Below are 12524 nucleotides of genomic sequence, written 5' to 3' on the forward strand. Positions count from 1 at the left end.
TTGACTTACAGCGACATTGGACACTTCCCGCTTTATCCGATTTCGGGTTTACACATACAAGCATGGGGTGGCACGGTGGCACAGTGGGAGCGCTGCTGCCTCGCAGTAAGGCGACCTGGGTTCACATCCCAGGTCCTCCCTGCGTGGAGTTTGCATGTTCTCCCCGGGTGCTCCGGTTTCCTCCCACAGTCCAAAGACATGCAAGGTAGGTGCATTGGTGATCCTAAAATTGCCCCTAGTGTGTGCTTGATGTGTGTGTGCCCTGCGGTGGGCTGGCACCCTGCCCAGGGTTTGTTCCTGCCTTGCGCCCTGGGTTGGCTGGGATTGGCTCCAGCAGACCCCCGTGACCCTGTGTTAGGATATAGCGGGTTGGACAATGACTGACTGACTGACACACAAGCATAAGTATTTTGGTTGTCCGGATTCTGACTACAGTTTTTAAAAGATTTTTACACATTTTAGTCATCCCTGAGCACAATATAATATGTTGACTCAGTCTGAATGAAACACAATAGTTACCAGCATTGTAAAATACAAGAAGCATATTATTCTGAGAAGAATAACTTCAGTGGATTTTGCTGTGCAGACATAAATATATGTACCATAAGCATGTTGTAAGAAATGTGTAGATACAGGTTTGATATTTTGACTTCAAGGTTATCAATAGGTTTACATATTTTAAGCACTCCTTAATAAGATTTCACTGCATTCAGAGTGATGTCTGTATGATTATGCACATATTAGTTTATGTTTGAGAGTGTGTCAGTATGAGTCTGTCAAAATAACTAAAGTACAAATACTCTATCTAAATTAAACCTGGCAGTTTATTAACTCTTCAAAATGCATGTCACTCCAAAAATTCATCTAATAAATAAATAAAGTGTGCACTTAAATATAAAGTATATTTTATTTAAGATAAAAAAGCAAATATTTATGTGTTTTAAATGTTAGACCTTTTTTTATTGTTTGCTGAAATTCAAGAGTCCCATCCACAATATTCACTACCTCCCTGATTATTATCAATTTCTCTGCTCTCATGAGTCACTAATTGTTCTTTTCCAATACGAATGTGGTAACTCTTTGCATGTAAAATGTCATGAAGTTTGACCCAATCAAACTTTTAGAGTGATGGATTTTTCTTTTCTCCCATTACAACCTGCCTTCCTAATAAAATTTTTAAAATGCCATGCAGCCTGGATTTTAAATTGTTTCAGTCTTGCTATTGAGATGGCTGGGACCTATACCAGGCTGGGATGACATGAGAATAGAAAGACCATTGGAGAAAGTGTGCACAAGGCATTGTTTACCCTGGGTCACTAAATAGCGGCCCCCCGGGGTTGCAGCAGTGCCACATTTTCCCACAGAACTGCAGGGGAAGTGGAATTCTTTACCTCAACCCTGTTGGGTTCCAAGGGGACCAACAGGGGCTGCTTTGGGGACTAACGAGCCCTAGTTTGTCAGGACCCAGCCTAACCTGGAAGTGCTCCAAGGCCACGATTATGGGACACTGGGAGAACTGATGAGTTTCACATAAAAAGAGCTTACTACCGCTTTTCCATGAGCCAGAGCCAGTAGGAGGACAAAGTTTGCTTGGAGGAGTGGAGTAGGCTGTAACAGAGACAGAAAGTTGCAGAGTGCTTTATTGTGTGTTGTGGTGTGAGAAAAACTTACTGAAGAGTTACCCACAAAATAAAACCTTTGTTTGTGGCAACTTGTATTCAGAGCCTGTTTGTGTCAGGTGTTTGGGCAGCTAGAGCAATCCTGGTGGCCACAAAATATATACAGTATACAGAATTTCACTAATATCACCATTTTGGAATAATGTGCACTTTCTGAGTTGCTGCACCATTACAAACTCCCTACCAAATTACATTTTTGAAATACCATGCAACCTAAAATTTAGGTTGAACCAACAGCAACTTATATATAAATTTCATGAAACAAACAGAAAATCAAACAAAGTGTCATTTTTGGGCAGAAATTAGGTCCTTACTGTACAAAATGTACATGTAACATCAAAAGAAGCAAAAAATAAAAAAATAAAAAAACAAGAGAAGGTATTGTGATTTTTTTATATTGAACAGTTTAAGTTTGCTTAAATAAATTCACCTTACTCATTAAGTTGTTAAATGCCACTTGCATACTCATTGGATAGTTTACATGTCTTGTTTGTCAGTACAGATGTTCTTATTTGGAGAGAACTGAAATATTGAGTTGAACAGATGGACATTTATTCTATTCAAACAGCATTCTAGTTCTGTTCAATCAAAGTTGAACTATTCTGGCAAACAAGGACATCCTGGCAATAGTTAAAGGGACATCTATTCAATGAATAATCCAGTGCCAGGTAATAAAACACAAAAACATGTAACCTATCTGACAATGCTGCAGCAAGAAGGCCATCCAAGTGTGAAATATGACTACTGGTATGTATAGTCTATAGTGAACTGGCACACTGCCCATGGCTTGTTCCTGTTTTGCTTCCTATTCTAGCTGGGATAGGCTCCAGCACCCCAGTAACTCTTGCCTGGATTAAGCAAGTTAGAAAATGACATTACAGTTTTTATTAAAATACAGGAAAATATAATTAATACAATCTTAGAATAAGCATTTATATTGGGGATAAGGATATTCTTCCTTCTTTGTCATTTGCTCTTGTTATTTGCTTTCCTCTTTCTCCAGGGTGGAGGTTGAATTCTAGTTTGTTAAGTTTGACTTGATTATATGTAATGTTATCTTCTTTGTTATATAAGATAGACTTCATCATATGGAATGTTATTTTCCACAAATAAAAGTAACAAAAAAATAAAATTAAATAACATAACATGATTCAGTACTGGGTTCTACTTTGGGCAATAGAGAAGATGATTATTTTTCCACAGGACTTTCAGCTAGAACTGTCCACAATGTGTACAAACAGCTAAAGGAGGAAAGATATTTTAAACTTTTAAAAGGAACCTCCTTACATTACTCCTTACATCTTCTATCAGTATCTTTGCTTGAAAAATATTGTGGTTTGGTAAACAGGAAAATATTGGCAGTATTTCTAGAGTTTAGTAGTTGATGTCATAATGTGTAATAGATCTTAGGCATTGCTGGGAAATTAATCTTTTCATTAATATTTCAAGCAGGAAACTGAGCCCAATTGTTCATAATATACATTATTGTACATTATCATAAATGTCTTTCTAGATTAAAATTATCCAAATGTATCAGTGAATAGACCCTAATTGTGAACCATCTAGCATGAGCCTTTCTAGGTCATTTGGTCTGGGACTGTTGTAAATTAAGACCATTTCAGAGGAAGATATTTGCCTCTTAGTTTTGGATTTAACAATTACTCCTAATCCTCTAATATAATTGTTTGCAGTAACATTTTGTGGGACTCTATTGGGGACTACATTATGTATCTGTAAAGTCACATTGATTTCCTATGCTATATAAGAAACATCATCTGGATGCACTGGGACGCATCATCAGTGATGTATCCTGAGGTCCTGGTTAGCTTCCTCAATACACTCTATCCAGGGCACTAACAGTTCCAGCATGATCAGCTGTTTTGAGGCCTCAGAGGTACAGTAATGATCATGTCTGGCCGGAGTGATGTTGTTACGATTTGTTGCAGGAACTTTAGCTGCTTTCCCAAGTCAGCCTGTAGCTGCCAGTCAGAGGCTGTGTGAAAGTGGCCTGTTATTACTGCCTTTGCCTGGGATTGCTCTCCTGCTTTAATGAAGGTAACTGCCTTCTTTGAGCCGTGGAGGAGTTTGTTTGTGTTGATAGCTGAAGCCAAACTTTCAGCAACTGCCTTGAGCACCTTGTCATGGCGCCACCAGTAGCAGCTATCTGCCAGAGCCTTAGGGTAGCTGAGTAGATGTTCTACAGAGTGTGATAAGCTGCCCGGACACAGACAGACGGACACCATATTCAAGTCCACCACACGTTTATTGTACATTATATACACAGTTCAATAAGTGCACAAACCCAGTGCCAAAGCACCAATCTCCCCAAAAGTCCAGGCTCTCACTCAGTCTCAACTACTCGTCAGGCCGCCTCCTCTCCTGCCTCGCAACCTTGTCCACTCCTCACCCGACTCCAGTCCTTCTCTGCAGGGAGGCGGTCCCTTTTATAAGTGCCCGGATGGGCTCCAGGTGATCCCCGACACTCCCTAGACACTCCCTTGTGTGGCGGAAGTGCCGGCTGTGTTCCCAGAAGCCCTCCGGGTGTTCCCAAACTTCTACCCCCCAGTACTTCCTGGTGTGGCGGAAGTGTTGGGGTTCCGGGTCCTTCAGGTATGGGGGCGCCCCCTGGCGGAGACCACGGGCCCCTGCAGGGTTGGGCTTCCAAGCCCTGCACCCGTGGCCCTCAAAGGAACCAGGGCGGCCGCCCCCTTGTGGTCCGGAGGAGGAATGAGCCCTCCTCCTGTCCTCCTGGGCGTCCCGGCTGGGCACCACCCCCAGCCACGTGCCACAGGAGCCTCTTTCTGAACAAAGTGGACAGAAGGGTGTCTCACTCTTCCCCTACACGTGGAGGTTTGCTGGGCTTGGCAGGGCATCATAGACTGCCTGCACCAGGAACCGGACATGAAAGAAATCTACTTGGACCTCTTCATGGAGTAGATGGATTCTTTCCTTTCCCTGGGCCTTGCCAACCTAGGTCTTTGGGAAATAGCCCAGACCTGCTCTACCTGTTGCCATGGTGCCCGCCAGAGCCTTCTGTCTCAGGCATGACTCTGCCACCTCCAGAGCCTTCTCTGCCCTCCATTTCCTGCCTGTCCTCACCTCAATGCCAGCTGCTAACACCTTACAAGCCTTGGAGTCCCTGTACTGTAGGGCTTCTGTGGTGCGTGCCACCATGAATTCTTCAGTGAGGCCACTAAATGGTAGCCACAGGATGTTACTTGTCCCATAAAGTGCTGCGCTGATCAGGCTGCGTGGGAGTCCCAGCCACCTCCGAAAAAAGCTGCTGATCTTCTTTTCAAGGGACTCAGCTGTTGAAAATGGGACTGCATATACCAGCAGAGGCCATAGGACTCGCAGCAGGATTGAGTGCTGATAGATCCAGGCTTTAAACCTACCGGGCAAGACTGGACCTATCAACCTTGGTGAGCCACGTCCCAGCTCCTGGGTGGACTTCTGAATGGCAGCTGTGTCTTTCAGACTTGAGTCAAAAACTTTCCCCAAACTCTTGACTGGCCGCTCTGTAATGGATGGGATGACTGTTCCCATGATAGCAAATCGGTACTTATCAGTCACCTTCCCCTTCTTTAGCACCATGGACCTTGACCTGGAGGGCTTAAAACTTATCCTTGGCCGTTGTGATGAGTCTCTTAAGTCCTTTTAGGATTCACCTGCTCCCTGGGACCGATGTTGTCATGATGGTTAGATCATCCATATAGGCTCTTGTCAGGGGCTGTCATACACCCAACTTAGTCAGGGGCCCTCTGCATTCTACCTCAGCTGACTTGACAGCCATATTCATGGCAAGGGCAAAAAGAATAAAGGAGATGGTGCACCCTGTTATTATTCCCTTGCCAAGCCGATGCCAGTCTGATATTTCTGATCCAAAAGTGACACTTATCCCTGAAGTTGTTATAGTAATCGAGGATCAGATCCTTGATTTTCCTGGGAACATAGTGACGATGTAGTGCCAGCTCAACCAGCTTGTGTGGTATAGACCCATAGGCATTGGCCAGGTCCAACTACAACACAGCAAGGTCATCTCTGTTCTCATGAACCTCTCTGATAAGCTGAGTTACCACACCTGTGTGCTCCAGGCAGTCAGGGACTCCAGGAATCCCCCCTTCTGGACCGAGGGGTCGATGTAGTTATTCTTGAGGAGGAACTCTGTCAGTCTTTGGGATACAATGCCGAAAAACACCTTTCCTTCTACACTCAGCAGGGAGATCATTAGGAACTGGTCGATGTTCCTGGAATTCTCCTCTTTAGGGAACCAGACTCTCTCAGCACACCTCCACTGGTCAGCAACTTTCCCTCTTTGCCAAGTCACCTTCAAGATCTTCCATAGGTGCTGGAGAAGCACAGGTAGTGCTTATAGATGAGGTAGGGTATGCTGCTCAGGCCTGGAGTGGAAGCCTTGATGACCTCCTCAACCTCCTTTAGACACTGCTCACCCAGCTTGAATGCTATTATTGGGAGGGCAGGGTTGATGAGGGCACAGGAGGTGGGGAAGAGAGAGCGCAAGGTGGCGGGTGGCCTTTATTGCCAGTCCCTTTGGTTTTACAAAACAACTGCTAGGGGATAAGCACAGTGGGCGTCTTGAGTGTTCATCGGAGGAAGTGAAGTGCTTCCTCCAGGACACATTGAGTGATCCTAGGAGGAATCAAGATTTTGCTGCCTCCTAGGATCACTCAATGTGTCCTGGAGGAAGCACTTCACTTCCTCTGATGAACACTCAAGACGCCCACTGTGCTTATCCCCTAGCAGTTGTTTTGTAAAACCAAAGGGACTGGCAATAAAGTCCACCCTCCACCTCACGCTCTCTCTTCCCCACCTCCTGTGCCACTATACTCTGCAAAAGGTCATCAGCTTCTTCTGCAGGATGTTCTTCAGTTCTGCCAATGCCCGCTTTGCTCATCAGCAGCTGTCTTGTACTGCTTTTTGAGGGTTCGAAGCTCTTGCCGTATCTGATGTAAGTTGAGGGCCCTGTGGTTGGTCTTAGCCTTCTCCATCTGACCAAACCTCTCAGAGGAATAACTGACAATGATCGTGGTCATTGTTTGGAGTCACCTGTTGACATCTCCTTTGGCTGTGGCTTGGATAATGTTGGACACATCCTGATCTAACTGCATCCAATCTCTCCATTTGCTGGCTGGAGGCCACTTAATCCGCTGCTGTGGAACTACTCTGCTGGGGTTGGGAGGCTCAGGCGTGTGGAGGTACTGGGCTCTTTGGTTTGCCTCCTGGCCAGGCTCCTCCTGCATCTCACCAGGTCCAAGACCAGTGCGATGAACCTCCTTCTCCCACTTCAAACACTTCATTCTGCCTGATGGATTTTTAGGCCACGTTGGTTCTTGCACAGCTTTCCGCACATGCATGTTGTACTCGTAGTCTGTCCGTTCACATAGGTCGTCAACCTTTTTTCCATCCGATCGGAGATCTCATCCGACCCCCCCCCCTCAGGATCCCCTGGGGGTATCTCTCTTTAGGTATTTCTGTAGCTTGTTGGGGTTCTTCCTCATGGAAGACACAGGCTGGGGTGCTAGCCCATGCTTTCCCCATTACCATCTTTTTGTGCTGTCAACTGACTTTCCAGTAGTCACCAAACTATTCCTGGTTGTCACCTGGACTGTTCCTAGGAGTCACTGGCTATGCCAGGCTCTGACTATATAAGAAACATCACCTGGATGCACTGGGACACATCATCAGTGATGCATCCTGAGGTCATCGGGCATTTCGGGTCTCGCAACATCATACACCCTCTCTCAGGCGACCCAGCTGGGGTTGATCAATCCCCAACTTGCATCCCAGTAGCAATCCACAAATCAGCCCTCTTTATCCAAAGCCACCTTGAGGCTTTCTCTGCGGCTTCACTTGCGGAGTTAATGGCCCTCTTTTTGGCTGCTCCTATTATGCCCAGCTGTGTGAGGACTCTGCAGAGTGAGCATCCTGCAAATCCTCTGCAGCCAGCTTCTATGGGCTACATTGTTACAGCAAAGATTGGCTTTGCTTAATTTGAGGAACCCTAATGCACCATCAGAAAAAAAACTACTTTTCTTTGTAGGGATTAGGGTGTAGTTGTGCTTTTTGTTCAGAGTTCAAGAAAAAATTATAATTTTACTATAAAATAAGTCTGTAGAAAATCATACAGTTATGTTAAACTGGCATAAGACTTGCCAATGTGGTATATAATACCTTTCTAATAGTTTGAGTAGTTTGATGAAAAAGATACACAAGTAAAAACAACAATACCAATAAGGTGTCAAGCAGATACCTAAAATCATTCTAAATCAAAGGATGCTGTTATAGCGGTTCGTACTATGCAATTATGGAAATAAAAAATAATTATCAATAAATCAACAATTATCAACAAATGTATGTCCTAATCTGAGCAAAGCAACACCAGTAATTGAAAGGGGTCTTCAATTCTTGCATAGTATGTACAAATGGCTGTCATACCACCAATACACTTGAACACTCAATTGAAGACGACGGTAGCAGTGTTGTTAATTCCTAAAGATGTTAGATAATGGGTTCCATGCACAGATGTTCAGAGTGTGCCCTTATAAAGATGGGACTAAGTTTGCTGCAGAAAGAAACATTAGATTTGCACATTTATAATCTGATAATTTTTAGAACTTGTATAATGATGTTAAAAAATGACATCAACTGCACCATTGTTTTTAGTTTAAAGATTTATGTGCTAGGACACTTCATCAGTGATGTTTCCTGAGGTCATGAGGTATTTCAGGTCACGCAACATCAGACACCCTCACTCAGGTTACCTAGCCTGGGTTGATCAGGCCCTGGCTTGTGTCCCAGTAGCAATAGTCCATGATTCAGAACTCCTGATCCAAAGCCACCTGGAGGCTCTCTTTGCAGCATCTATGGTGGACTTTATGGCTCTCATTTTGCAGCTCCTGTGATGCCAAGCAGGGTGTCAACCTTGTATAAAGAGCGTCCAACAATGCCTCTACACCATACCTCAATGGGCTAACAATGAACATTCTAGCCACTCCTTTGGCACTTATCCACCAGCTCATCGTACTTGGACTGCTTCCATTCATTAGCCTCTTCAATGCAGTCCTCCCAAGGGTCTACTCCACTATAAGCACCTGCTTTGAAGAGGCAGATGTTAACACCATGTCTTGCCTCAAAGAAGTTGGTGTAATGTGGTCCGGGAATGTGAGCTGTCTGCCCAAGTCTACTCGCAGTTCCCAGCCCAACACTGAGGTGAGCAGGCCGGCTGCTACTGAAGGCTGTGGCTGAGGCTGCTCTCCTGTCCTGACAAAGGTGATGCCCCTTTGGCTGCGGATGATCTTGTTATTAGCCATGGCTCTAGAGATAGACTCTACCATGACATGGTTGTGTCGCCACCAGTAGTGGCCTTCACTGAGGGCTACTTTGTAGTTACTGAGGATGTGCTCCAATGAGCCCTTTCCAGAGCACAGAGGACATACTGTAGACTCAGCCCTTCCCCAGGTATGTAGATTTGCAGGGCTGGGTAGGACATCATACACGACTTGAACCATGAACTTAATACACTGTGGTTCAGCCTGCCAGTTTCTCCCCAAGATAATTTCATCTTCAGCACTCCCTCCCAACTTGTCTCCCTGCTGCCACATGCCCACCATCCTGCTGGTTTGCTCCTCCTCAACACCTGCACGCACTTACTCCAGGACTAGATGGTATCTGCCCTTGGCATGGGCCCTGTCATATGAAGATTGTGGGATTGTTCCAAAACCCACCCTCCCTATTGCCAAAACACCCACCAGAGCCTTACGTTTCAGACTCCACTAACTCCAGACTATCCTGGGCTCACCACTTCCAACTTGTCTGTACCAAGATGCCTAGTGATACCACTCCAGAGTCCCTGTAGTCCCAATAAGGGAATTGCATCTCTTGTGCATGACACTTTAAACTCTTCTTCAAGGCTGCAGATCCAGCCACCTATGGAAGTAACAACTAATCTTCCTCTCCAGGCTATCCACAGTTGACATAGTCACCTCGTACACAGGATGCCATGTTGGTATAATCAAGCCTTGAACCTGTCAGGTAAGACAGATTTGTCTACTGTGGTGAGCCAAGTTTCAAGCTTCTTGATCATTACTGGGACAGCCACTGCATCTAAGATCTTAGCTAGGATTGTGACTGGTTTCTCTGTAATGGATGGAACTAAGATAGCATCGACAAAAAAGCAAAACTTGTCCTCCACCTTTCCCTTCTTCAGCACTATGATCCTGGATTTTGCTGATTTGAAGCTCATTCTTGGCCAGGAGATGTGCTTTTCCAGGCCATGGAGGATCCAACTGCCATCAGGCACTGATGTTTTGGTGACAGTCAGTCATTCATTAATACTCTGATGGGGGGCTGCTGAGTGCCAGACTTAGATAGTGGGCCTCTGCCCTCAGCCTCAGTTGTCTTAACTACAATGTTCAAAGCAAGGGTAAAGAGAATAACTGAGATGGTACATCCAATTATCTCAAGATGGTGGCAGTCACCCAGTTGTGACTCTAATCCTGAAATATCCATAATAATTCAGGATAAGGTCCTTGATTTTACTGGGTACATGACATGGATCTAAAGAAGTTTCAAACAGCTTGTGGGGTATTGAGCCGTATGCACTGGCAAGATCAAGCCACAATACAACCAGGTCTCTTATCCCTTTGCATGCTTCCCTTATCAGCTGGGTCACAACTCCCATATGTTCTAGACACCCTGGAACTCCAGGAATTTCTGCACTGATGTGTCAATATACACATTCTTAATGAGGAAATCTGTCATCCTTCTAGATCTTCCCTTTCACAATGAGAAGCGAGATGACTCTGTATTGCTCCAGCTTAGTTGAATTCTCTTCCTTGGGTATCCAGACTCCCTCCGACTGCCTCCACTGTTCTGTTACTGCCCCCTTCACCAAATCACTTGCATCATCTTCCAGAGGATTCTGAGGAGATCTGGGCAGTGCTTGTACACATTATATGGTACTCCACTGGGTCCAGGAGCAGAGCTGGATCTGGCTGCTGTAACCACCTTCCAGGCAAGTTCTTTAGTGTTGAACTCCACCACTGGGCCTGGTATGTCCAAAAGGGCTCTCTGAGGTCCCAGCTCTTGCTCTCTGTCACAGTTGCTCAGGGTGTTGTGCAGGAAAAGGTCTACCTCTTCCTTGGAAAAAACAAGATGACCATTGTGCTTCTGCCCTAACAGCTGCTTTGTGAAGCCAAAAAGGTCTGCTAAGAAAACAGTTTGCTTCTTGGCTCCTCAGTAGCTTCCTTGAACTGTCTTGCCAGCATTCGAAGCTCTTGCTGCAGCTGGTGAATCTTCTCTGCCCTACGATTTAAGGTGTAGATGGATCTAGTTGTCTTTTGCTCCTCAACACCAAACCCCTCTGCTGCAAAGCTGACAATGATAATGGTCAAAGTCTAGAGTTGTTTATTTACATCCCCCTTTGCTGTTGTGTTGATGATTCTGGCTACATCCTTGTTTTACCGCAAAATAATCCACCAATCGTACCCCTCTCAGAGGCCGATGACATCGAGTCCTACCAGGGCATTTTTGAGAGGACAGCCTCTCGGAACCAGTGGCCGCGAGCGGACTGGGCATCCATACTGGCGCCGTATCTGAAAGGTGTTGCGCAGCGGGCCTATTACGACCTCCCCGAGGAGGAAGCCGTGAGCTATGACCTCCTTAAAAATGAAATACTTAGTTGCTATGGCGTCTCCTCGGACCAGCAGGCGAGTGAGTGGCGGCATTGGCGCTTTGATCCAGAGCGCAGGTGTTTGAATTTTGGGGCAAGATGGGCCGCTGGCTACAGCTAGAAGGTCCCCAAGCACGCAAAGTAGTTGAGCAGGTAGCATGCGAAGGCCTCATAAACGCCATGCCGGATTATCTCACCCATCAGGTCCGGCGACATCCCTACAAAGAGATGAAAGGCCTCCTAGACGTCTTGAAGCGTCAGCTCGCGGTGCACCGATCCGGGGGGCCGGAGAGGTCGGCTCGCGGAGCCCTACAGGGACACGCTGTCAACCCCGAGCCCAGCCGTCGCGCGGTGGAAGCATTAAACAAACCTCGAGAGAAACCATCCCCGCTGCGCTGTTTCAAGTGTGGTGAGATTGGCCACATCTTACCTGCATGCCCCTTGTACGTGGAACCCATGGATTGCACCTTGTCTCTATTAGAGAGGTATGATGCTTTGTCTAATCCTTTGGCAATCCCTAACGTGGGAGTGGTGTTGGTAAATGGGCATTCTGTGCTTGCATTGTTTGATACCGGGAGTAACATTACCATTGTTGCTCGCCGTTATGTTTTACCGCGACAGTGGTTAAACCAACATTTGAGAGTCACCTGTGTGCATGGAGAGACTAGGGCATATCGGTCCGTAAAGTGCTTTATTACTTGGAAAGGAGAAGTGAGTCAATTGGCGGTCGCTGTGCTCCCTGAACCTCCCTTCCCTGTGATATTGGGACACGACTGGTCGAAAATGAAATGCGTTGAAACAAAAACCACTCCTAAAATCAACTTGGGTCTTGCTATGAGTGGGCGGGGCGTCCTTCCTGCGGCTCCCACTCCGTGCCATGCGGCAAACAGTGATGACGTAGGTCGCCGGGGGGAAGATTCCCAGGCGTCGGACCCTGACCCAGAAACACCTGGTGAGGGCACGAGCCAAACAACCGACCACTTCCCAGTAACAAACGAACCTTTAGGCCGGGTAGAACACCAGTATAGGTCTACGCCGGCCTCCTTTAAACGTGAACAGTGGAATGATGATTCCCTTAAGTTTGCTAGGAATGCTGTTGTTTCTGTGAATGGCCAGTTGTCAGGAAGTCCTGTACCACCGGAGCCCTACTTTGT

The 12524-nt window shown here is 46.0% G+C and overlaps 2 pseudogenes; both read right to left on the minus strand.

The window, feature by feature from the left end:
• Positions 1 to 3476: 3476 nt before the first annotated feature.
• Positions 3477 to 7054, minus strand: LOC127526609 (uncharacterized; annotated as a pseudogene).
• Positions 7055 to 8438: 1384 nt separating this feature from the next.
• Positions 8439 to 11425, minus strand: LOC127526610 (uncharacterized; annotated as a pseudogene).
• Between the last annotated feature and the right edge of the window lie 1099 nt (positions 11426 to 12524).

Source organism: Erpetoichthys calabaricus, chromosome 2, assembly GCF_900747795.2.
Source record: "Erpetoichthys calabaricus chromosome 2, fErpCal1.3, whole genome shotgun sequence".
NCBI classification, from domain to species: domain Eukaryota; kingdom Metazoa; phylum Chordata; class Cladistia; order Polypteriformes; family Polypteridae; genus Erpetoichthys; species Erpetoichthys calabaricus.